The sequence below is a fragment of the Molothrus ater genome, chromosome Z (genome assembly GCF_012460135.2).
Source record: "Molothrus ater isolate BHLD 08-10-18 breed brown headed cowbird chromosome Z, BPBGC_Mater_1.1, whole genome shotgun sequence".
Taxonomy (NCBI): Eukaryota; Metazoa; Chordata; class Aves; order Passeriformes; family Icteridae; genus Molothrus; species Molothrus ater.
Genome location: NC_050511.2, coordinates 862,928 through 889,198, shown reverse-complemented (window position 1 = coordinate 889,198; position 26,271 = coordinate 862,928). Strand labels below are relative to the sequence as shown.

The 26,271-nt window shown below is 57.2% G+C and overlaps 1 protein-coding gene across 1 annotated transcript in view; it reads left to right on the top strand.

The window, feature by feature from the left end:
* Positions 1-12,716: 12,716 nt before the first annotated feature.
* Positions 12,717-26,271, top strand: part of MAPK4 (mitogen-activated protein kinase 4) — a 60,337-nt gene continuing 46,782 nt past the window's right edge. The window contains exon 1 of the mRNA XM_036403184.2: positions 12,717-12,787. The gene's annotated coding sequence lies outside the window, so the exon portion shown is untranslated. The remainder of the gene's footprint in view (positions 12,788-26,271) is intronic.

The window sequence follows — 26,271 nt, the reverse complement described above, 5'->3', positions numbered from 1 at the left end:
AGATCAAGCTTAAGGCGCCGGCTTTGGAAGGCTCAGCTCAGCTCAAGGCTGCCGCGGGCTGTTCTGGTGCTGGATTCAGTGTTTCCTTCCATCTGCCTTCAGCAGGGATGTTTTCACCCAGCCAGAGCTGAGGTCCTGCCTTTTCTGCAGCATGGGAAGAAGCCAGGCTGCCTCCCGTGAAGATGGGAGCCCAGGCAGGGAGTTCTTGCCCTGGTGGCTGGGGAAGACAACTCCTGTTTTTTCCACCTCTACAAAGCGCCACTGCAAGGCACAAAGAGCACAGAGGGAGGTTACAAAGAAATGATGAGATGGCCTGAGCAGCCACCCTTTATCTTCACTTTTTATCCTTTGATTTCGTCTGGTTTGACTCCCTAACACCTAACCCTCATGTGGGGTGATACAAAATGTCTACCTAACATCTTTTCACACCAAAAGCAGTGAGGAAAGGGGCTGAAGCTCTGGCTCCTCTCTGTGCCCATATCTGGGGGATGATGCCTGGGAGGGGACCTGGGCAGAGGTGGCACTGGTGACTGCAGGGAGAGTTCTTAGGGTGCTTAGAAGTCTCCAGCTGAACCAGTTATTTTTAAAAAATGCACCAATCTGCACCCAGATCCAGCCAGTGGAGGGTCTCTCCTGCTTGGTGTGGCCACCAAATCCTGTGTGCTCTGACCCCCAAGTGCATCCTGGGCTCCCAGGCCCTCGGTCCCTCTGGTTTTCTGGCCTCCTACATGTGCCCACAGAAACCATCAGAAATCTGATCTGTGTTTTCAGGAGTCTTCTTTATTCTCCCAAAGCCTTAATTAATTTTCTCTGTCTGCTCTTGCTGGGCCTAATATCACTTGAATGGCTCACTTATGTGAATTAGCTTGATTAATGGCCGTACCCAGACACAAAACTCCTCAGCCTGCTCGTGCTTTTCATGGGAGCTTTTCCAACCTCTTATTCTCCTCTGCTGAGGCCAAGCTTTAGCCTCAGCTGGTGGGAGCAACAGCCCACAGACACACAGAGAATACACAAACAGAGTTCCTCAGATGAGGTAGAATTTCCCTGGCTGAAAACATCAAGTTACGGATTAATCTGTTGCGCACAAAAAAATTCTGGAGTGCCTTCCTGCTCCTCAGGCCTTGTCACTGGCACTGTCACTGGCCTTTGGTGACAGCCACGCTGAGGTGCTCAGGGTCTTCTCTAGGCTCTCCTGCCTCTTCCACAGCAGCCTGGCCAGGCTCCCCTGGCTGTCCAAGGGCTGGCTCTGGCAGCTGGAGCCTCCTGCAGACCAAAGGCTCTGCCTGGCACCAGTGGCCCAGCTGGTAATTCTGGTTTGTTCTTCAGCTGGAAGCGTCTGGGAAGCTTGGGAGGACCAGAGAGGTGAAACCAGCGCTGCAAAAGCGTGCAGGGCTCTGTGCGTCCGTGTGAGCCGGGACTGATGCTGCCCTCAGCTCTCACAAAAGCTGATCCAGACCCTTTCCCAGGGACAAACCACGTCCTTTTCATGGTGAAATTGGACAGTGCTTGCCTGTTCTTGGGGGGCACAGAGAGGAAAAGTGGGAGCCATAGACTGAGGGAGCCAACATCAGCTGTGCCCCAGGATGTGGGAGCCACAGACTGAGGGACACAGCCCCACATCAGCTGTGCCCCAGGACAGTGACACTTTGCTGCAGACACCAGGAAAGGAGAGGCTGGGAGGAGCAGCCCACGTGTCCCACACAGCAGAGCACTCCTGCAAGGACCAGTGGGGACACACGAGGCTTGCTGGCTAGTTCCAGGCACAAAAGCAGTGCCTGGAGCCACCAGGAGAAGACAGCCAAGAGGTGTCAGCAGTTGCTTCCTGTGCCTTTTGGACAACTCCTCCAGCAGAATCCAGCTCCAGGGACCTGTGAGGAGGTGACTGGCACAGCTGGGGATGCTCAGCCCAGCCCTGCCCCGTGTGCTGTGCCTGATTTTGGGGCTCAAGCCCCCCAGGGATGACCTTGCCAGCCGTGCCCAGGCCCATGTGCTGGTGAGCCCCAGCTGGTGGGGAAGGGCAGGCTCCCAGCTCCGCCATCATTACCAGCTCAGCAGCAGCCAAATTTTCCTGTGCTGCTGGGAGTGCTGCCACCTCTGCTAGCAATCCACAGCATCACTGCCTACATCCCATCCTGGGGCTGCTGGACCTCCTGGAAGGGCGAGCTGCTGGAAGGGAGCACCTAAGGCTTGTAAATGCTCGTGGCTGGAAGGAGTTGCAGAATCAGAAAGTCCACAAGAAGTTTTATTAGTAAATGACACACTAGGCATGGAAATTGTTGTTAGTGTCCCAGGGTAAGCCCACAGCAGTGTGGCCTGGATAAAGGGATAGGGCTGGATGTGGGGTGTGCTCAGCTTCTATGTGCTCAGCTTCCATGTGCTCAGCTTGGGGTGGAGGAGAGCAGCTCTGCCTTGCTGCCTGCCTCGTCCTTGTGAACTCCCAGCTAAGAACCTCTAGAAAAGGCACAGCAGTGTTAATTAAAAGCTGCCTTGGGCATTATCTCAAGTGTTCTCCCCATGAGACTCTCAGATGCTGCTGGCAGTGCTGGCTGGGAAGTTTCTCTGCAGGGAGGTCAGTGCCAGCTCCTGGAGCCCTTTGCAGTTCCCAGATGTGGAGTGCTTGGGGTTCAGGTGTGAATTCCCCCCTATGGAAAGGCTAACGCAGATGAATACTGCTCAGTTTCAGTGTGTCTTGGGATCAGAGAGGCTGGGAGGCTGGGCAGCTTCCATCACCTCCAAGACAGGTTCTCAAGCTTCAAACCACTATTTGCAATGAGAACAGCCGAGCAGGAAAATGGCCGGACTTGGGGGGGTTTAAAAAAAAAAGTTATCTTACTGTGCACTTGTCATGGTGGTTTCTGAGGCTGGAACACTCCCAAGGTGCTGGATCTGGAGCAGAGAGGGCTGGAGCATGCCTCATCTGGGCTGTCCCTGGAGGAGATAGCATCTCCTGGCACACAGGCCACTGGAGAGCCCTGCTCACAGGGTTCAGACATCTCCTTCAGCAGCGCCATCCCTCAGGCCCCTGCCCCAGCCCCTCAGACAGCACCAGGGCTGCTGCAAAGCCATCCTGCTTAATTGGGACCTCAGGGAGGCAGCTCCCCTTCTGAAGCATGCTCTGTTCTAATTAGCGGGTAAAATAAGCTCTGAATAAATAGGAAGACCATGACTAAGTCCCATTTTTATTTCTCGTCTGCTTCCCATGCTTCTCCCAGATAATTTGGAGCAATGCCTGGTGAAAGTCCACGCAATGGATAACCTGGCTGCTTGTTTTCTGCAGGCTCAGTCCTGCAAACAACCAGGAATGCAAATGCTGGGAGCTGGCAAAGCACAGGGATAACCAGATGGGGAGGTGAGTTGTTCCTGGGATAGCTCCTCTGTTAAAGCTCAGCTGGGATCCAGGTATTGTGAGGGATTTAGTCCAAAGGGTGGGGGAGTAGAAGATTTAAGGTGGGGCTGTTTGCCCTGGGCATCATCTGCATGTGAGATGCTGGGGACAGCCTCGGTAAAAGAAAGGCCTCTGCTTTCAGGGGGAAAAACACCATTTTTTAAATAATGCCATCCATTTTCCCTCTTGTGGCTGGATTTCTGCTGTGGGTACGGTCAGGAATGCAGCTGATCCAGGCACACAGAACTGCAAATCTGCACCCCACAATCCGTGTGGGGCCTTCCTGCTGTGCCTGGGCTCTCCCAGAACTGCAAATCTGCACCCCACAATCCGTGTGGGGCCTTCCCACTGTGCCTGGGCCCTCCCAGAGCTGTAAATCTGCACCCCACAATCCGTGTGGGGCCCGCCTGCTGTGCCTGGGCTCTCCCAGAGCTGTAAATCCGCACCCCACAATCCGTGTGGGGCCTTCCCACTGTGCCTGGGCTCTCCCAGAGCTGTAAATGTGCACCCCACAATCCGTGTGGGGCCTTCCCACTGTGCCTGGGCCCTCCCAGAACTGTAAATCTGCACCCCACAATCCATGTGGGGCCCGCCTGCTGTGCCTGGGCTCTCCCAGAACTGTAAATCTGCACCCCACAATCCATGTGGGGCCTTTCCACTGTGCCTGGGCTCTCCCAGAACTGTAAATCTGCACCCCACAATCCGTGTGAGGCCTTCCCACTGTGCCTGGGCTCTCCCAGAGCTGTAAATCTGCACCCCACAATCCGTGTGAGGCCTTCCCACTGTGCCTGGGCTCTCCCAGAACTGTAAATCTGCACCCCACAATCCGTGTGGGGCCTTCCCACTGTGCCTGGGCTCTCCCAGATTTGTGCACCCCACAATCCATGTGGGGCTTTCCTGCTGTGCCCTGGCTCTCCCTGTCCATGATTGCTTCAGTGTCCAGGAGCTGTGGGGGCTATGAGCCGGCAGAGGCTGTGCTTTCAATTAGAACCTTTATTAATGAGCAAAGTGCCAGGATAAATGGCTTGTGTGGCCAGCAGGAAGGATGCTGGACAAGGCAGGGGATGCTGTGGTGTGAGGGAGCTCGTCCTGCTCAGCACAAATTGCTCCTGGCACTGTCTGGGCTGGGACAGGGGTTCTGGCAAAGTCTGGGCTCTCCAAGGCCATCCCTGGATGGAGCACCTGGAGCTGGGAGCTGCCACCCCAGGGGTGTCCTGTGTCCTGCCTCCTCTCCAGCGTGCTCTGGGTGCTCACAGAGCACCTAAAAAACAGCAGCAGGAGCTGAGAAGTGGGGGGTATGTGGGTGGGCAGAGAAGAGCTCCCTGGGTGCCAGGAAGTTGTGACAATCCCAAGGATTTACAAAGGTAAATTGTGCCTACAACATGAGAGAGGCTTCATCTTTTTTCTTTTCCTTTGGCAGTTTTAGGTCAGTTTAATGGAACAGAAGGAAAAGGAAACCTTCCAGGAAGTTGATGCTAAACTGGTGACAGTCTGGGAAATCAGAAGCTTGGCTCTTGGCTAGTTCTGCTGCCAGTGAGGTGGAAGAAGCAGGCTGGGATCCCTCACAGCTGGTCAGTGGCAATGCTCACCACCCTGCCTTGGCGCTGGGTGGGTGCCCCAATACCAGCATTAAATCAAATGCGATGTGATGGGGAGAGAAGGTACTATTGTTCTATTTGTCCTTACTTTTCTACTTCTTACGTAATTTTTCTGCTAACTTATCTCATGGCTACTGCTTAGCTCTAGTCACAGTTCTGCTGTCTCTAAAGCCTGTCTTTTACAGCTTTCCCAAAACCCTCTAATTTTATAAATTCCCACATTAAACTGATGGCAGTTTGGGAAATCAAGAGAGGAACTAGCCAAGAAGCTTGGCTCTTGGCTAGTTCTGCTGCCAGTGACATGGAAGCAGCAGGCTGGGATCCCTCGCAGCTGGTCAGTGGCAATGCTCACCACTCTCACCCTGGCTTGGTGGTGGGTGAGTGCCCCAGTACCAGCATTAAATCAAGTGTGATGTGAGAAAATGGAGGGAGACGTGAATAAACTCTCATTTCAGGATGCCAGGGGGCCTGGGTGCAGCTGTGGGGAAGGAAGGAGGGCAGCAGGGACAGACTGTGCGGGCACAGAGCATGAACAAGAACTTGCAATAAATAAGAAGTAGATGGGTTGTGCTGTGATATCGCTTTCTCCACACAGACCCAGCCCCAGGAGCTCCATGTCTGGACATCACCTCTGCTCACCACTCCATCATCCTTCACACCAGCTGCTCTGTGCTGTGCTCTGCCACACCACACAGCCCTGCATCCAGGGCTGCTCCAAGGCATCTCCCACCCCTCCTGCTGCTCCTTACAGTTCTGCATCCCTCGTGGAGCCCTGGAGGATCTGGCAGGGCTGAGGGCAGCTCTCCACCTCTGCCTGGCAGGTCCTGTGCTCTGACATCTCCTCCTTCAAAGCATTCCCATTTCCAAGAGGCAGACTCTGTCAGGAGCCCTGTCCCCAGAGGACACCCCTGGGAGTGCCTTGGCTCGTGTCCTGGTGTCCAGCAGTGGTCTGAGCCCAGAGACAGGGTCCTCCCACTGCCATGGGCAGGGCAGGGGGCCCTCACACACTGCCAGCTTTGCTCCACCAGCACCGTGAGCCAGGCCTGCAGCAGCTGCTGATCCCTTCTGAGGGGCTCAGACTCAGCCTCTGAGCTGCCCTAAAGGTGAGGAGGCAGAGGGAGGGATTGCCTGCCCCAAAAGCTGGTGTTCATGGTGATGTCCTCAGCCCCAGTGGGACCCCAGACCCCTCCCCAGCCTGCTCCTTCCACTTCACTGGCAGCAGAACTAGCCAAGAGCCAAGCTTCTGATTTCCCAAACTGTCACCAGTTTAGTGTGGGAATTTATAAAATTAGAGGGTTTGGGGAAAGCTGTAAAGGACAGGCTTTAGAGACAGCAGAACTGTGACTAGAGCTAAGCAGTAGCCATGAGATAGGTTAGCAGAAAAATTACGTAAGAAATAGAAAAGTAAGGACAAATAGAACAATAGTACCTTCTCTCCCCATCACATCGCATTTGATTTAATGCTGGTATTGGGGCACCCACCCAGCGCCAAGGCAGGGTGGTGAGCATTGCCACTGACCAGCTGTGAGGGATCCCAGCCTGCTCCTTCCACCTCACAGGCAGCAGAAAATCAGAGCCAAGCTTCTGATTTCCCAGACTGTCACCAGTTTAGCATCAACTTCCTGGAAGGTTTCCTTTTCCTTCGGTTCCATTAACTGACCTAGAGCTGCACCAGCACTGGTGCTGCAGCAGCGTGACCCAGCGGGTGCACGGTGGGGCTGCTGCACTCCATGCACAGCTCCCCACCTGCACAGCTGCTTCCTAGACACCGATATTTGAGTATCAATCTGATTTATAACACCCAGGGGAGAAATGAGAGTACGTGAGAAGGATTGAGCAGAGCACACGGCGAGTCGCAGCAGTTTTAATTCCCCAGATTGACACTCACAGCGCTTTTCTGTCCTGCTGTTTTTAATTTCCACTTTATTCTTCTACATTAATACAACTCTGGGGCAGTTGATCGCACGTTGCTGTCACACATTTCCCTGGGGAATTAATCTTTTCCTGCTGGCAGCAGTGGGAAGGCAGAGCAGTTTCAGAGGTGTGACTAACCCAGGGCTAGGGCACATGGACCACTCCAGTGGAGTTTACACCAATGTGCAAACCACACCAAGAGCCAGAGCCCTGCCAAGCAAGGCACCTCTGAGCAACAGACAGGGCAAAAAAGGTGCATGCATTATTAAATGGCATTTTTGTTCTGTGTGCTGGAAATATAAACTGACCTTTATGCGGGCCTGAATATGAAACATGGACATGGGAGGCTCGCTCTGGCCCCACCATCAATCAGCCTCTCCTTCGGTGCTCCTGTACGAAAGGTTAGGAAGTCAAAAGAGCTTTTTAAATGTTTCATGTTGTCCTTTTCTCCCTGTTTGGAGAGCTGCTCTCTCCGAGCAGTGTGAGGCTGAGGCAGTGACTCAGGCAAGCGCTGTACCCAGCTCTCTGTGTGGCAGCTGGGCTGAAATCAAAGGATCACAGAATCCTTTAGGTTGGAAAAGCCCTCCAAGGCCATGGAGTCCAACCATCCCCAGCACTGCCAAGGCCACCACTGACCCCTGTTCCCAAGTGCCACATCCACGCAGCTTTTAAACCCCTCCAGGGATGGGGACTCCACCACTGCCCTGGGCAGCTGTGCCAGGACAGGACAGCCCTTTCCATGGAGGGATTTTTCCCAATATTTGATCTAAACCTCCCCATGCCCAGCCTGAGGCCGTTCCCTCTGCTCCTGTCCCTGTTCCCTGGAGCACAGCCCGACCCCCCCGGCTGTCCCCTCCTGTCAGGAGCTGTGCAGAGCCACAAGGGCCCCCCTGAGCCTCCTTTGCTCCAGGCTCAGCCCCTGCCCAGCTCCCTCAGCCTCTCCTGGGGCTCCAGCCCCTGCCCAGCTCCGTTCCCTGCCCTGGACTCGCTCCAGCCCCTCAGTGCCTTTCCAGCCTGGATGGGGTGGCTCTCCATGGGCTCCCATCTGTGCTGGCCCCAGATCCCCCACAGCTCCCCTTGCTCAGCTGCCTGCTGCTCCCAGAGAGCTGGGATTTGTTTACTATGCACCAATTTATTTCATTTTCAATTTAAAATATAAAAAGTACGTGGGTTACAGCAACATAATTTGCAGCCTGCTGATTAATAATACAGCTGACAGAACAAAATTGGGCTGCAAGCTCGAAGTGCTGAGGAAAGCTAAAATTTAGTGAGCAGTGTGTGGATGTGGGGTAGGCAGCCTGCAGCTGGCAGAGGAGGCTGCCGAGGCCAGAAACACTGTTTGCTTTTTTAGCTGCCTCACACACAAATCCTGGCTCACAAATCCCCTTCCCCCTACCCTGCTGTGCTTGGAGATGGTCAGCACTCCACTGCAGAAGGCTGTGAGGAAACTGATCCGAGGAGAGCAATTCCTAAGGATTCTCCATCCACAAAGAGTGAAGGCAACCCACTCGGTGTTGATTTATAATGTGGTTTTTCCCCCAAGGGCACTGAGATGCTGCCCAGCAGACAGGCTTTAGCACCTCTGGAAATGTGGCTGGTTTTACACCAGTTCTTCATTTTATAGGATTTGTTCTGAAAAAAAGAACTCTGTCTTTGTTCTGAAACAAAAAGAACTCTGCTCTCTGCCTGTTGTGTCTGGGCCAGTGAGGGTGTTAAAGATTCACCCCGGGGTGTGCTGCTGCAGGCAGGACCAGCTCTGCACGGTGTCCCCAGGGCTGGTGGAGCACCAGGGATGTGTCTGGAAAAGGTGGTGCCACGGCTGTCGGGGAGGATGTGCTGAGTGTGCTGTACCCAGCGGGGAGCGGCAGTGCCAGCCTGACTGGTGTCACTTCACCGGTGTCAGCACGCCCGGATCTGGCAGGGGATGTCTGAAACTTGCTCCTGATGAGACACTCCAGTCAGTCCCTTTTATTTTAGCAGCCAGCGATTTAACCCCTGAAGGAGGCTGAATGCATCCTGTGACAGGAGACAGAGGGATATTGTGCAAGACAAACCCTTTGCAGTGAGTGTGACAGCCTTTTTTACACAAGCACGGTGAAATCCAGCCCCAGACAGGGCACAGGCCCCCAGAGCAGCCTGAGCATCCCTCCTGTGCCTTGTGGCCCCTCCGCCGGTGAGAGGGGTGGATCTCGGGCTGCACGGGCTGTGGCCGGGTGACGAAAATGCTCCCTCTGCCCACGACAATAAGTGTTGGAGATGGAGATAAGCATCCTCTCCCCGAAGGCAGCGTCCGACAGCCCGCGCCTGGCAAGGCAGGACTAAAGCCACGCCTTGCTGCGTTTGCCTTACCTGTGCTTGTGGCTGTCTCACACCGCGGAGAGAGAGAGCCTGGACTAAAAACCACAGCGCCAGGGTGAAAAAAGAGATGATCACGGCTCCTGCTACCCACACCCACCCCAGGCACCGCCGGCTTTGATCGAGCGTGCCAGAGCCCTCCTCACCAATCACCAGGAAATTGATGTAAACACTCCGGCGGCTTTCTGAGAGCTTTCCTTCCCCTTGCTCGAAAAGAGATGCACACCATCCCTCGTGCTTGACGATGCCGCGCAGATTATCCAGTCAGGGGCCGTGATTATCTCGTCAGGCTCCGCGGTGTTTAATTAAGTTGTTTATGGTGCTGTCGGTCTCCATCCCGCCTGGAAACGCGCCCTGGCACCCAGCACGGGCCGGGAGCAGCGGCTTCTGCCTGCGGAGGGGCTCCGGGGTGCCGGAGCCTGCGGGAGGATGCTCTGCGGGGATGAGGGGTTAATCTCCGCTCCGGAGGGGCTCCGGGGTGCCGGAGCCTGTGGGGGGATGCTCCGCGGGGATGAGGGGTTAATCTCCGCTCCGGAGGGGCTCCGGGGTGCCGGAGCCTCCGGGAGGATGCTCTGCGGGGATGAGGGGTTAATCTCCGCTCCGCACAGAGCCCCTTTGTGCTGGGCGCTGGGCGCTGACCCTGCCAAGCCTCTGTGCTGTTGCCGGGGTGGTGTGAGAGCCCGCGGCACTGCCAGCGTTTGTTGTTGGCCGCGCCGGGGATGCTGCCAAGGTCCCGCGAGGTGCTGCCCTGGTTTCCTGCAGCGCTGGTGACAAACACCCAAATAGCCCGGCTCTTCACCCAGAGCAAGCTCCTACCAACCAAACCAATGCCGACCCCCTGAGAAGAAAATATGAATGTTTCAGTGCTGTTGCTGCTAATTGTGAGAGGGAATCATGGAGTCACAGAATGCACCTTGAAGATCATTAACCTTCTTCCAGCCCCTGCCATGGGCAGGGACACCTTCCACTATCCCAGGGTGATCCATCCAGCCTGGCCTGGGACACTGCCAGGGATCCAGGGGCAGCCACAGCTGCTCTGGGCACCCTGGGCCAGGGCCTGCCCACCCTCCCAGCCAGCAATTCCTAATTCCCAATACCCCATCCAACCCTGCCCTTTTTCAGTTTGAACCCATTCCCCTTGTCCTGTCACTCCATCCCTCACAAATGCTCTCTCTCCATCCTTCTTGTCAGCCCCTTCAGGTCCTGGAGGAGGAGGGCCACAATTAAATCACCCCAAATCTTCTCCTCTCCAGGCTGAGCAATCCCAAGTGTCTCAGCCTTTCCTCATGGGAGGAGTGCTCCAGCCCTCTGATCCTCTTGGTGGCCTCCTCTACGTCAGGAAAGGTAGAGGTTGGATATTAGGAAAAAATTTTTCACCGAAAGAGTAATAAAGCACTGGAATGCTCTTCCCAGGGAGGTGGTGGAATCACCATCTCTGGATGTGTTTAAAAAAAGACTGAACATGGCACTTGGTGCTATAGTCTAGTTGAGGTGTTAGGGCATAGGTTGGACTCGATGATCTTAGAGGTCTCTTCCAACCTCATTATTCTGTGATTCTGTGATTCTGTGATTCCAGGGCTCACTGGCCCAGGTGTTCAGAGACTGGCCCATGGCCGTGCCACAAGCCAAAGGGCTGGAGCTGTGTGGGGAGAGCCCTCAGATGCTGCCTCACCCCCAGCAGGGCAGGTGCCAGGAGCACTCCCACAGCACGGGGTTTGTGAGCTTCAGCCTCAGCCTGAGGCTGGGGTGGCCAGTTATTATCTCCTGCTCCCACTCTGCCCTTTGATGTCCATTCTGTTGGGAACCCTGTGCTGAGGGCCAGAGCAGGATCACGGTGCTGGAGCCAGGCATGTCACCGTGTGTTTGCTGCAGTGACATCTTGGAGCAGGATGCCACACAACAGCCCCATCTGAGATCACCCTCACCCAAACACCCCCATATTTCAGCACTGGGCTTTGCCAGGAGGGCCCCAGGATGCCCTTAATTGTCCCTGGCTGTGTGTTTGTCACCTGGGGCCAAATAACCTCCACAGTTTGCACAGAGAGCACACGGGGGCAGTTTCCCTGGGAGGTTTTAACTATAACTGCTCATGCTCCTATTCCTCTCTCTGCTCTGTTTCCACCCTTCCATCCACAGGCAGAAGCTTCTATTAAATATCTTCCTGCTCACGGGGTGATCGGATGGGAACATTCATTTTAATCCTAGACAGCAAAACAGTAGAGTTACAGATTACTATGCCACCAGAAATTGCTTATACACCTTCATTTCCTCCCATGTAATTCCCTGGGAGTTTTAATTTACGGGACCGTTTTTTATTTTTTTCTCGCCACTTCCCTTGCATCAGGCAGGGTTCCTTCAGCTCCAACAAAGCAGCGTGCCTGTCTGGAGGGGATCAATAACTATTGAGCTATCACGCTTCCTCCACTTAGACTGTTGAAGCAGCTTCCTTTAATTGCTCTTTCACACTGTAAATACAGCGTACGGGGAATTTTTTTTTTTTTTCCCTTTGAGGCCGCTCAGTGGGTGAAGGCACACGCGGGTAGGAAGAGCTCAGCTGCCTCACCTGTGATCCATCACACCTCCTCCGCTGCTGGGAACACCCCCGGAGCGCGGGGACACGAGGGGACGCTGCCAAGCCCCCGCGGCCAAAGCGGCCCCAGAACGGTCCCGCAGGGACGATGGCTCGGGGCAGACCCAGAAACCCGCAGGTTAAAACTGATAAGTGAATGCACGTTGGGCACAGGCGGGGGAAAGGGCAGAACGCCCAGCCTGGAGGGTCCGGCTGCTCAGCACCCTCCGCTGCCAGGGATGCCCCGAGGCTCCTCGCAGGGGCTGGGGCACAAAGGGGGAACCAGATCCGCGCCGGCGGCGACTCCAGGGAACGGGCAGCGGATCCCCTGGGCGGCTCCTGTCTCAGATGGCGAGGGATGCTCGGGCTCACCGGGCTCCTCCCGGGGATGGGAAGGGATCACCGGGCTCACCGGGCTCCCCCCGGCCACAGTGAGATGGGATGGCCAGGGGGGTTCGGACCCCTGGGGCAGCTTTTCCCGGGGATGGCGAGGGGGGAGCGGGGCTCCCGACCCCTGGGGCAGCTTTTCCCGGGGATGGCGAGGGATGGCCGGACGGGCCCCTGGGTGGCTCCCCCGGGGATGGCGAGAGGGGTCCGCGCCCCTCCGGCGGCTTTTCCTGCGCATGGCGAGCGATGGCCGGAGCCCCGGGCGGTCCCTCCCCGGAACGGGTGGGGGGGACCCGATGTCGGGGGCGGCTTTTCCCAGGCACGGCGAGGGAGGAGGGGACCCCCGGGCGGCTCCTCCCGCGGATGGCGAGGGGGGAGCCGAGCTCTGCAGCGTCGTTTCCCGGGCACGGCGAGGGATGCCCGGAGCGCGGCGGTGCCTCCGGGGCTGGGGGGGTTGGCGGCGGCGGCCCCGCCCCCCGCAGGTGCCGGCGCGGCGGGGCCGGGGGTGACGTCAGGCGGGGCGGGCGCGGTGCCGGTGCCGGTCGGGCCATGGCGGAGCCGAGCGCGGCGGCCCCGGTGAGTGCGGCGGCCCCGGCGCTGCCCCCGAGCCCCGGCGGGCGCTGCCGCTGAGCGGGTCCGTGTCCGTGTCGGTGTCGGTGTCCGTGTCGGTGTCCGTGTCGGTGTCCGTGTCGGTGTCCGTGTCGGTGTCTGTGTCCGTGTCGGTGTCCGTGTCCCGTGCGGGACCGCCCGCGGGAGCGTCCCTGGGAGCGGCGCCGGTGTCGCCTCGTCCTTCCCATGCCCCGGAGCCCCTCGCCCGGAACGGAGGGATTCGAACCGCCGGGAGCGCCGGCGGGCTGCCTGCGAGGGCGAGCGGAGACACCGGCATTGCTGCTCCGCCGCCTCACACGGGCTCGGTGCGTCTTTGTGTGCCCTGTGGGCTCGTTCGGGCGCCGTGCCCTGTCTGTGTGTCCGTGCCTCGCGGCTCTGTCCGTGCCCGAGTGTCTGTGTGCGCTCTGTCTGTCTGTATCAGTCTGTCCAGGCTCTGTGTGTGCCCTGTCGGTCTGTCTGTCCGTGCCTGCCGGTCTGTCCGTGCTCGTGTGTGCGCCCTGTCTGTCCGTCCGGGCTGTGTGTGTCTGTATATGCCCTGTCTGTCTGTCTGTCCTGGCGGTGTGTGTGTGTCTGTCTGTATGTGCCCTGTCTGTCTGTCTGTCCTGGCTGTGTGTGTATGTGCCCTGGTTGTCTGTCCTGGCTATGTGTGTCTCTATGTGCCCTGTCTGTCTGTCCTGGCTATGTGTGTCTGTATGTGCCCTGTCAGTCCCGGCGGTGTGTGTCTGTATGCCCTGTCAGTCTGTCCGGGCGTGTGTGTCTGTGTGTGCCCTGTCTGTCTGTCCGGGCGGTGTGTGTCCGTACGTGCCCCATTTGCCCACACGCTCCCTCTGTGTCCGTTCGTGCCCCACGAGCCCACGCGTGCTGGGTGTGCCCACGGTCCCCATGGGTCCGTACCTGCCCTGTGACTCCGTGCGTGCCCCGGGGTGTCCCCGTGAGCAGCATCCATCCATGGGCGCCGTCATGGGCTGTACCCGCCCTGTGTGCCCACACGTGCGTGCCCTGTGAACGGGCTCTGTGTGCCCCACTCGTGCCCCATGGCTGTGCAGGTCCCGTGTGTGTGCCCTGTGGCTGTGCAGGTCCTGTGTGTCCCACTCGTGCCCAGTGGCTGTGCAGGTCCCGTGTGTGCCCCACTCGTGCCCCATGGCCGTGCAGCTCCCGTGTGTGCCCCACTCGTGCCCTGTGGCTGTGCAGGTCCTGTGTGTGCCCCACTCGTGCCCTGTGGCTGTGCAGGTCCTGTGTGTGTGCCACTCGTGCCCCGTGGCTGTGCAGGTCCTGTGTGTGCCCCACTCGTGCCCTGTGGCTGTGCAGGTCCCGTGTGTCCCACTCATGCCCCATGGCCGTGCAGGTCCTGTGTGTGTCCCACTCGTGCCCAGTGGCTGTGCAGGTCCCGTGTGTGCCCCACTCGTGCCCTGTGGCTGTGCAGGTCCCGTGTGTCCCACTCATGCCCCATGGCCGTGCAGGTCCTGTGTGTGTCCCACTCGTGCCCAGTGGCTGTGCAGGTCCCGTGTGTGTGCCACTCGTGCCCCATGGCCGTGCAGGTCCCGTGTGTGTGCCACTCGTGCCCCATGGCCATGCAGGTCCCGTGTGTGTGCCACTCGTGCCCCATGGCCATGCAGGTCCCGTGTGTGTGCCACTCGTGCCCCATGGCCGTGCAGGTCCCGTGTGTGCCCCACTCGTGTCCCGTGGCCGTGCAGGTCCCGTGTGTGCCCCACTCGTGCCCCATGGCCATGCAGGTCCCGTGTGTGTGCCACTCGTGCCCCATGGCCGTGCATGTCCTGTGTGTGCCCTGTGGCTGTGCAGGTCCTGTGTGTGCCACTCGTGCCCAGTGGCTGTGCAGGTCCCGTGTGTGCCCCACTCGTGCCCCGTGGCTGTGCAGGTCCCGTGTGTCCCACTCGTGTCCCGTGGCCGTGCAGGTCCTGTGTGTGCCCCACTCGTGCCCCATGGCCGTGCAGGTCCCGTGTGTGTCCCACTTGTGCCCCATGGCCGTGCAGGTCCCGTGTGTGCCCTGTGGCTGTGCAGGTCCTGTGTGTGCCACTCATGCCCCATGGCTGTGCAGGTCCCGTGTGTGCCCCACTCATGCCCCATGGCTGTGCAGGTCCCGTGTGTGTCCCACTCGTGCCCCATGGCCGTGCAGATCCCGTGTGTGCCGCACTCATGCCCCATGGCCGTGCAGGTCCCGTGTGTCCCACTCATGCCCCATGGCCGTGCAGGTCCCGTGTGTGCGCCACTCGTGCCATGTGTGTCCCTCTGTGCACACTCGTGGGTTCACCCAGGCAAACCCGGTGTCACTGCCCGGCGGGTGCCCAGAGCCCTTCCCTGAGCCCAGAGAGAGAAGGTTGCTCCTCTGCCTCTGCCCTGCTCCGAGGCAGGCTGCGTTTGCTCTCGGTCAGGTTTATTTACCTGGGCCAGAGCCTCGGGGGGAGGTGGCAGGTGGTGACAGTCCAGGTTTAATGGCACTGGGACACGCCTGGCATGTGGGGAAGGTGAGTTTGGCTGGGGACATCCATCCCGGGCTGCTGTGGTGTGAGGAGCAGAAAGGGGGAGGCAGACCCGACCCTGGTGTGGCAGTGGCTCTGCTGGGCTGTCCCCACACAGAGGAGCCCTCCCTCCACCCCGAGGCGTGGCGCTGGGCAGGGGAGAGGCTCCCCGGGCTGCAGAGCTCGGCCTTCGCTGGGTGTCAGAGGTGCTGGGGTGCCTCTGCCAGCCTGGCTGCGTGCCTGGGGACATGGTGGCCACAGGAGGGGATGTCCAGGGTGCAGGGTCCCCCTGTCCAAGCAGCTGGCTCGGTAGTGAACACACAGAGCTTGGCTGCTGCGAGGGATGGGGTCTCTGCAGTCAGCTCTGTGCTCCTCACAGTTAATTAGACACGACTAATCCTCTCTGGCGCTGGGAACTTCCAGCAAACCAGAGTGCTTTCCCCTCTCCTGGTCTGAGCAGGATCCCAGCCTCGTGCAGGGCGAGGCGAGGGGACAGGGACATCATTTTGAGCCCCTTGGACACATCAGGCGTGGCAGCTCAGACCTGCAGTGCCCTGACCTTGCAGTGGATGGACAGGTGTCCGTCAGGGGGAAGGTGACAAGCCCCATGGAGGCTGGTGGGTGAAGGATTGCAGGGAAAGGGAGGTCAGGACTGTAATGAGGATATTGCAGGAATAAGGGCCAGATCTGGACTTTTGGGGACAAATGTCACACCCAGCCGGTAAGCATCAGCATTCCCCATCCCTGCAAAAGAGGAGGGGGCAAAGGGACACGATAATCCCGGTTCCACTGATGCCCTTGTCCTTGGGAGAGGTGTCAGTGTGTGCCCTGCTCTGGCCTTGGAGCCAAAGCAGAGCCGAGTCGGGCTCACTTGAGGATATGAGTCAGAGGTGGGTTAATCAGTGCAGGGTTAATGGTCGGTGATCTTGGAGGGCTTTTCCAACCAAAACGAGCCTCTGGCTGTGATTCATCGCAGTCCTTTCGCTCCTGCAGCTGAGCCCAGGCTGTTAGCAAGGACTGATAAAACCTGCAATCGCAATCCAATGACCGGTGTTCGGAAAGAACGACATTGATCTGGGAACATCCCGCTCTCCAGGCCGAGTCCTCCATGCCGAGGGTCGTGTTTGTCCCTTCTGTACGCCTAGAACAGAGTCCCGACGGAGCTGGATTAGCTCCCCGCCCTGCTCCTGCCCCCTGGGCTGCCAAAATCTCCAGAGCGGGCATTCAGGGCTGGAATTACCCCTCAGATTTCCAGGCTGCAGGAGCCAACTCGCTTGCACTTGGAGCTGCTCTAGTGGATGCTGTTTGTTTGCCCTTGCTGAGGGGTCTAAAAGGGTCTGTTCCGAGCTGTCCCCCACCAAACAGGGGGGACAGGCACCTCCAAACGAGGCTTGTTTTCCTCCTCGGAAAGCCTCGCATGCAGGCCAGGCAAATGCCTTTCAGGGTGCTGGTTCTGATTTGGATAGCTGAGCTAGAGAGGTCTAAATTTAAGCGAGATGAATCTCACCCGGTGCTTGCAAACCTTGCTTTTCAGACTTTTCGCCTTGATCTTTCCTTTTTTTAGCACGACCCTGCTGTTCTCCTACCACTCAGGACTCTTCCCAGGCACGGAAAATGCTTCTGAAACTTTCCACCCCCCCAGGTGGGAGGTGTTGCAGAAATGCAACTGCAGGGAAGCATTTGCAGCTCATCCTCCTTGCAGAAGCCCGGGTTAAACAAGCAGCCTGTTAATTTTGTGTTAATGGCTCTGAGCAACGCCGAGTCCCACCCCCCCCTCCGCCACCCCTTTCCTCCCTACCTTGTGCCAACATTTAATTGCTCTCACTCTGGAGAGATGCTATCTCCTTTCAAGGTTGAACTTACCTAGTTTTGACTTGCAGTGGTGGGGGGGGGGATGCTGCCGTGTCCTTGTCACGGAGGTCACTCGTCGCTGCCTGCTCCTTGTCCCCTCCACCGCCGCTGCTCGGGAGCCCGAGGGCGCTGTCCCCTCTCACCTCGGGGTTCTTGTGGCACCCTCGGGACGTGGCTGTGTGGCCAGGTGCCCACCTGGGTGCAGCCGTGGGTGTGAGCTCGCTTTTCTGACTCCTCAGGGACGCGTTCCCGCTGCCCCCTCAGGGAACACCCGCTCCTGTGCTGATGCCTTAGGCGGGAGACGCTCCGTGCTCATCCCAAACCTTTCCTGGCCCTGGCAGAGCTCTCTGTCCTGGCCCCATGCATCTCCCTGCCACATAAACCTGTGCTCTGTCCGACTGTGACCTCTCTGAGGTGATTTGGGCCACCAACCAACCTACCAACCAACCAGCCATGAGTTACTGCAGCTTTTCGTGTTAGAGATTTACATTTAATATAACCCAGGGAAGGAGTCAGGGATGGGACTGGGCAGTGACACAAATCCCCAAGGAAGGTGCTGGGATGCTGTTTCTGCACGGGCAGCAGCCACACCTGATGCTGTGTGGAGTTGGTTGCACCTGCTGTGAGATCCATCCTCGGGGTGTTCCGTGCTCTGGAGAAATGTGGGCAAACACTGCGTCGAGGCAATAATAATGCCTTTAGATAGATAATAAGGCTCCTAAATAGATCTAATTCCAGGAAACTCAGCTGGCTGATTGGAATTGTATTTTTAGTCTCCGGTTCGTGTATTTACCTGAAATTTCTGTCCTGCTGCTCTAGCTGGAGCTGACCCCGGGTTGCCTGCTGCTCCTGCCTTTTACCCAAATACTCTGATTGCACAAAGTTTCTGAGTTCCATCAGTTGGTCTGAAAATGCTTTATTTTGGCAGATGCCTGGCAATACTGAAATTTCTGCCTTAAGGGGCCTTAAGGGGTCATTGAGGGGTTTTAAAGAGGTTGCACAGGGGGTTGGTGGGAAAAGCCCTGCTTTGGCGCAGTGGGGTGCACATGGCACTTGATCTGTGGGCTCCCCCGGTCCTCTTTGGCAACAGTTTCATCAGTTTTACTGACGGTACCTAATAGTGAATCTGGCAGATATCTAATTCTCTATTCCTGGCATGCTTAAAAAGTGCCTTATTTTTCAATTAATTCTGTTAGCTGTACAGATTTAATGGATTCCTTTAGAGGTCCCCATCAGTCACCGACACCGGACGTTTCTTTTCCAGTGCCGTTCTTCTCTCCTCCCCTGTGCCTAGAAAGATCACGTTCCCACGCATTTTCCACGTCTCATTCTTGCCAGAATGGCTTTTTCATTATTTAAATCCTGCTGCTTTTCCAGGTTTGTGACTTTTGGGGTCTTTGGTAGAAGCTTGAAGCGGGTTCCTTGCTTTCAGTGATGCCAGCGACTGCTCTGGGCTTTTTTAAATTTGCCCTTTTAAAGTCATACGGCTGCCGCCGTTATTTTGGGCTCGCCGTTCCCGTGAGCAGCAGAGAAGCAGAAAGAAACTATAATAGAAGAAGACTTGCGTTAGGCATGGCAGTTTGGCCTCGTCCCTGTCACGCAGACCTGCTGCCACTCCATGGGCAATTAACGCTGGAGCGTGACCCGCTCCTTGTGCCAGCAGCAACTTCTCATCCCAAAGATTTGTGAGCTCCCTGGGTCTGGTAGTGGTTACTCATGAGTTGTTTGCATGGTGGCATTTTTATTTGCCCCCCTGGGTGCGTGGATGTGATGGATAGTGGCGAGGTGTCCCTGTGCACGGAGAAGAGTGAAATTCGGCGCTTGTGGTGTTTGGGAGTCTGACACCTCTGAGGAGGGGGAAATCACATCCTCCACGTGGGGTAGAACTATTTTGGCACGCTGAACTCTTCATTTGTGCCTCCTGTTGCTCTCCCAGGTGACCGCAGCACCCCTCAGACCTGGCCAGGTGCTGCCAGGCAGTGGCGCCGGCTGGGGCAGCCCGGGCTGGGCTCCCCGAGGGCTCCCCCTGCCCAGCGCCAGGCTGAGATTAAACACTGATCTCCTTCCAGGGCTTTCCAGGCAGGATTGCCTGGGAGGATTTACAGGAGCCGATTTCAGCCTGGCTGAAAGGTGCCAGGGTGACCTTGCCATCACTCCCTGTCCCCGGGGCTGCGTCAGGAGTGGGACCAGCTCCCACATCTCCCCTCCAAAATCTTCCCCTGGCTGGGAGGCTGCGGGGGCAACTAACGCCGCTTCTTCCTGCAGCACTTTCCACCCGAGCCCAGCCTGTCTTTAAAAAGCAGCCGGCGTGGTTGTGCTTGGAACAGGCAGCTCGGTTTCTATATTATACACAGCTCTCATCTCCGTGGGAGGCCGGGCAGCCCACGCCGCTGCCGCAGCCCGGAGCCCTTCCCGGCTCCTCGGGGCGTTCCCGGAGGCAGGGAAGGAGCAGGGAGCTCTGCAGAGTGCCTCGTGTGTGCCCCACGCCCCTCGGGGCACAGCTGTCCCCTCCCCGGGCACCGGCCACCTTGTGTCACACACCCTGCCCTTGTGTCCCGAGGCTGCCTCACCTCACCTGCCCTGGCCCGCCAGGTGAGCACCCAGCCCCTGCTGCCCCCAGCCCCGGGCTGCCTTACCTGCCCTCACCCTCCAGGTGAGCACCCAGCCCCTGCTGCCCCAGCCCCGGGCTGCCTTACCTGCCCTCACCCTCCAGGTGAGCACCCAGCCCCTGCTGCCCCCAGCCCCGGGCTGCCTTACCTGCCCTCACCCTCCAGGTGAACACCCAGCCCCTGCTGCCCCAGCCCCGGGCTGCCTTACCTGCCCTCACCCTCCAGGTGAGCACCCAGCCCCTGCTGCCCCCAGCCCCGGGCTGCCTTACCTGCCCTCACCCTCCAGGTGAGCACCCAGCCCCCTGCTGCCCCAGCCCCGGGCTGCCTTATCTGCCCTGGCCCGCCAGGTGAGCACCCAGCCCCTGCTGCCCCCAGCCCTGGGCTGCCTCACCTGCCCTGGCCCGCCAGGTGAGCACCCAGCCCCTGCTGCCCCAGCCCCGGGCTGCCTCACCTGTCCTGGCCCGCCAGGTGAGCACCCAGCCCCTGCTGCCCCAGCCTGGCTCTGCTCCCAGCCATCCACGGGCACTCCAGATCTCTGTGATCTCCCGCGGGAGTGGCTTGGCCGTGTTTCAGCATCACCTTACAGCCCCTCTGGATTCGGGGAGCAGCAAACCGTCCCCCCCCCCAAGCTGAGTCCTGTTGGTGTCCATCTGTCCCAGCTGTCTGGGTTATTTGCACAATTTAATTCTTGGCTACACCTGGTTTTACAATGGGATTAATTTCATCGGGCAACTGATACACCTGCAACAATTAGCTATGTAAACCGAGATAAAAGGCCAATCAAATTTCATGGTTTGGAGTGCAGGCTGCTTCCAGCTGGAGGCTTCCTAAGCCCTTCTGAAATCCCTCCCCAGAGGAAGCTCTGCAGGTCATCTCCAGCCCCGAGCGAGGCTTGTTCCTCTGTGAAATGTGCGAAATGGGGCTGGGGAATGCAGCAATGAGCCAGGGAGGCTGAGCCTTGAAATGGGGCCGGGGAATGCAGCAATGTTCAGGGGAGGCTGAGCCTTGAAATGGGGCCAGGGAATGCACAGTGTTCAGGGAGGCTGAGCCTTGGGGACAAGGCTGCTCCCTCTGCCCACCTCTGGCTCTGGGATGATGCCCGGGGGTGTTCCTGGCCCCGAGTGAGGTTTGTCCCTCTGTGAAATGAGCAAAATGGGGCTGGGGAATGCAGCAATGTTCAGGGAGGCTGAGCCTTGAAATGGGCCAGGGAATGCACAATATTCAGGGAGGCTGAGCATTGAAATGGGGCTGGGGAATGCACAGTGTTCAGGGGAGGCTGAGCCTTGAAATGGGGCTGGGGAATGCACAGTGTTCAGGGGAGGCTGAGCCTTGAAATGGGGCTGGGGAATGCACAGTGTTCAAGGAGGCTGAGCCTTGAAATGGGGCTGGGGAATGCACAGTGTTCAAGGAGGCTGAGCCTTGAAATGGGGCTGGGGAATGCACAGTGTTCAAGGAGGCTGAGCCTTGAAATGGGGCTGGGGGATGCAGCAATGTTCAAGGAGGCTGAGCCTTGAAATGGGGCCAGGGAATGCACAGTGTTCAAGGAGGCTGAGCCTTGGGGACAAGGCTGCTCCCCCTGCCCACCTCTGGATCTGGGATGATGCCCGAGGGTGTTCTCAGCCCCGGCCAGGTGCTCTGAGGGCAGGACCAGGTTTGAGCCAGGCTGGAAAGCCCCCTGTGCTGTGCGGGCTCTGTGCTCCACTGAGTGAGCACGGAAAGTTCTGAACCATCACAAAGCGCCTTTGGGTAGAGGTAAATTAAAGGTAAATTAAACCCTTTCCGGTAAAGGTAAATTAAACCCTTTCCCTGCTGTGAGGGGGCAGGGCTGGGAATGCCGGTGTGGAAATAGGTCCCGGCTCAAAATGACTGCAAGGACAGAGGGTAGGCGCTGGGCTTCTCGGGATGGGATCCATCTGGGACTGCTTCCAGTTAAAATGAGATCAAGGAGAATGGGACGAGGGAAAAAACAGGCAGATATCTGTGCACTTTGTGGGGATTGCAGCGTGAAGCCTTGGGCTGGGCTCAGTGCTGGGCTCCTCTCCCCGCTCCCCGCGGTGCCCAGAAAGGTTGGTTTGCTCCTGGCTTTGTTCCAGGTTGCTGTGGCTGTAATTCCCACCCTGCATCCCAGGAATGGTGCTGGGATGGGCGGGTGAGGAAGGGGCTGCACCTCTGGGGGTCAGAGCTGTGGTCCTGGGACCTGAGCCGGGCCCCTGGGCCAGGGAAATTCATCAGGTCATGGATATGCTGGAGCTCCTCAGGCCTGAGCCAGGGGGAATCCTGGCCAGAGGATGGCTGGCATAGCTGGGGCTGTTGAGCTGCACAAGAGAAGCTCCAGGGACACCTCAGAGCCCCTGCCAGGGCCTCCAGGGGCTCCAGCAGAGCTGCACAGGGACTGGGGACAAGGCCTGCAGGGACAGCACCCAGGCAATGGCTCCCACTGCCAGAGGGCAGGCACAGATTTTGGGCTCTTGGCAATTAGGAATTGCTGGCTGGGAGGGTGGGCAGGCCCTGGCCCAGGGTGCCCAGAGCAGCTGTGGCTGCCCCTGGATCCCTGGCAGTGTCCCAGGCCAGGCTGGATGGGGCTTGGAGCAGCCTGGCACAGTGGAAGGTGTCCCTGCCCATGGCAGGGGGGGACTGGATGGGCTTTGAGGTCTGTTCCTCCCTAAGCCATTCTGGAATTCTGTCACTGGTTTGCATTTCTCTTACAAGCATTGGATCTGACCTGTATTCAGGCACCTGTACCCAGGAGACTATTTCAGATAATTTTAGAACTGCAGTTCTTTTACTCTCTGGGAATTCTCCTTTCTCCTTAGTTTTTTGTCTGTTTTGTTTTTGTTTTTGTTTTTTTTTTTTTTTTTTTTGTTTTGTTTTGTTTTTTTTTTTTTTTTTGTCAATGTGAGGTTGTATCAACTTGAGAAAGGCTTTATCCAGAGCTTGCAATGAGCTCTCCAGGCTTAGCTCCCTTCCATACAACCTCCCAGGCTGAGCGTGGCCAAGTGCAGAAACACCATAAATTAGAAACAATGACGTGTTCCAAGCGAGGCAGTGAGCAGGCAAGGCCTGTCCTCGTGCCCAGGAGAGCTGGGAACCTGGAATGGTGGCCAGGGAGCCGTTCCTGGAGAAGCCAGAGAGGGAACTCCTGGGAAGCAGACATGCCTGTGGGATGGAGAGGGCTCTTGTAGCTCCTGGAGTCACTGCTGGGCTGAAAGGGGCTCTGGGGCCAGCTGTGCATCCAGCTGTGCTGCAGCTCTGGGGCCAGCTGTGCATCCAGCTGTGCTAGCACAGGGCTGGGGGTGTGCTCCTCTCTCCCTCACACCTGTGCCACCAAGTCCTAAACTTCAGTGAGCTACATTTCAGTACGAAGTTGTCATTTCTCCTTTTTCCCCCCCAGGCTCACTCCTTAGCTGATGCCAGCTTCGGGTGCTCCGGTGGGAGAGTCAAGGAAATGTGAAATTGGGTGAGACTCCTTTGGGAAAACGAAGTTGGAGTGTTCCATGAAGGGTCGAGATGAGCACGGTGCCATCTCTGGGTCATCTCCCTTCTGCTTGAGCAAGGGGCAGGGAGGTCCCAAAGGGCATCTTGATGGGCTTTATACTTGCCAGAAAATCCATTTTTGATATTCCTGACTGAGGCATTCTGAACTTTGTCAGGCAGAGGCTTGTCCCACCTGTTTGAAAAGGACACAAAACCACCAAGGGTGAGGAGGCAGCCTCACCTGCCCCCAAAATCCCTGATGACCACACCTGCCCCAAAATCCCTGCTGGCCACACCTGCCCCAAAATCCCTCCTGGCTGTATCTGCTCCCAAAATCCCTGCTGGCCACATCTGCTCCCAAAATCCCCGCTGGATCACAGCGCTCCAGCAGCTCCTTATCTCCTGTGTTTGCAGGCAAGTCTGCTCTCCAGAAAGGCATTTAGGGTCTTTGTCTCCCTGAGTCATTATGAGCGCCCTCCCCAATCTCTTCTGTTAAAGATGGGTCTAAGGTTACAAAAAAATCCCAGATCTCTGAGCTGGAAAGCAAATTGCTGTCTGCTTCAAACACAGGGTGTGTTGTGGAAAAGAGAAGCAGCTGGGAGGAAATCCCGATTGTAATAACACTCTCAGGATCTTTTCAGGACATGAGGGTGCTGTGTGTTCCAGCAGATCCCAGGATCTGCCAGGATCAGAGCCGTGGCTGAGCAGACAGGGAGGAGAACGCCACAGCAAGGTTTGGGAAGCTCACTGCTCCCTGTGGAGGAGCCTGGGCTGGTGCTTGTGCCCATCCCAAAGTTTGGGAAGCTCATTTTTCCCTGTGGAGAAGCCTGGGTTGGTGCTTGTGCCCATCCCAAAGTTTGGGAAGCTCATTTTTCACCTGGGTTGGTGTTTGTGCCCATCTCACCTTTCTCCTGAGGCTCAGGGCTCCAGGCAGCCCCACTGACCCCGGGGAGGCTGTGGGGTGATGCTGACACAGGACACCACGTGGAGACCCCAAATCTCCCAAGGGTTTTGCCTCACAGCCTGGAATCTAAGCTCATTCCCGACTCTGACCTCCTTTATCTGAATAAATCTCACGTGCCTGCTACTACTCAGACAGCAAAAATAATCTTTGCTGCTGCTGTGATGTGTGTGTCAGCTTTTCTTCATCCCAGCAAAGTGTGCTGTAAGAGCTGCAAAATGCTTCGGAAACATGAGGATTTTTTTGAGCCACAGAGATTGAAAGGGGAGGGAAAAAAAGTGAATCTCTGGGACTTAGAAACCAAACCCCTCAGCCAGGTTTCCCTGGCATGATTCCTTTTGCAAAATGGTCTTGCTGCTGCCCACTGGAGCCAAATGGGAAGGAAGGGATTAAAGCTGTGAGACTGCTCCGTCCTGATGGCTCTTTCACAGTCCTGGGCAGAGCAGAAGGGACATTTCAGAGCAATATTTAGCTAAATAAATGCTGGGCACCGTGGGGTCTTGAGCCCGAGCCTGATTGCGTTGCTCTCAGCGAGGCCGTGCTCTAAGCCTGCATGTAAACCACCAGGTCAGGGAGCAGAGCAGATCCCCCAAAAACCAGCAGCAGCAGCTCCCTCCCAGCTGTGCTGCGAGTGCTGCCCTGCTCCATCCTCCCTTCTGGGCTGCAGTCTGGGTGGGGAGCAGGGTCACTCTGGCTCAGGTGATCCTTGTGAGGCTGGCAGCGGGCAGGGAGCACTGGGCTGTACGAGCAATGCGGGCGGCACGGTGGGGACGGACAGAGAGCAGAGGTCTCTGCAGCCAGGGCTGGAACTTGGGGTTTATTGCAGAGGGCCTGGGTGCAGGGCCCTGCTGGGAGCTGCCAGGACAGCTCAGAGCAGGGCTGAGAGAAGAGAGGGGGAGAGAGGATGAGAGGGTGAGAGAGTAAAGGGGGTAAGAGAGTAAAAGGCAAGAGCTGAGAGACAAGAGGTGAGAGCTAAAGCATGGAAAAGTAAGAGAGAGAAGTTCCCGTTACAATACCATAAATCATCTTCTGTGTGGAATATTGTGATTCTCACTAACCAATCTAGTACAAGATACAAATCCTACAGCATTTCCCTACAGCCTATAAGAATCATTACATTACCACACTGTGCTACATTTTAAACCCTAAAATCTCCTCTTTGGGCCCTTCTGCCAAGCTGGCAGGGTCTGCTCTGACCCTTGGGCCTGCCTGCAGGCAGAGGGTGTTGTTCCATCAAAAGGGGATCACCTTCAGCCAGCCACACCATTGCTTTCCAGTTGTTCAGTAACTGAGGGATCTCAAACCTTGCTTTCATTTCAATCTCGCTTATAGTTTCCATATTCTCAAAATCTTTTGCCAGACAATCATATCGATGAGGCTTTCCTGTTTCATCTTCCCCAACACTGGGCTGTGATTCCCTGGGGGATCTTTGGGCTCTGAGACCTCTGCCCACCTCCTGCCTGGGTCCTGCTCTTCACCAAAAGGGTGGTGGTGGAGCGTTTCTCCTCCTGAGCCAGCCTGGACACAAAGTGCTGTGTGTGCAGGGATGAGGGAGCACCCAGGACTGACAGGCTGAAAGGAGCAGCACAAGCTGGCAGGGATTTTTGGTGGGTTGCACCCCTGGCGTGGGCATTGGTGTGTTAGGGCTTGACCCCCAGTGTAAGCACACAGCAGAGGCGCTCGGGCGAAGGGAAGAGAGAAACAAAGAGATGGATTAAAGAAGAAAAGAGAGAGAGAGAGAGAGACAGAAGAAGAGAGAGATCACCAGTCCTGACTCCAGTGTGGATCCAGCTGATGGGACGTCCTGGGGCCCTGGGCTTTGTGGGGCACATTTGAATCTTCCACTCTCTGGGGAGAAGTTTCCCACTTTTTGTGCAAGTCAGTTCTCATTCACAGTGGTTCTTTCAGGCCTTTCTGGAAATGGGTTGGAGGCTTTGGGGTCTTGGATGGGCTCAGAGTTCCCCCCTGCAGTGCTCAGCCCTTCTGGCCCTGTCCCTGTCCCTGTGCCAGGCCAGGCTGTGCTTTCCTGCAGGAGCCACAACCAGGAGGTTTGTCCCTAAAACACTGCCCTGCTCCCAC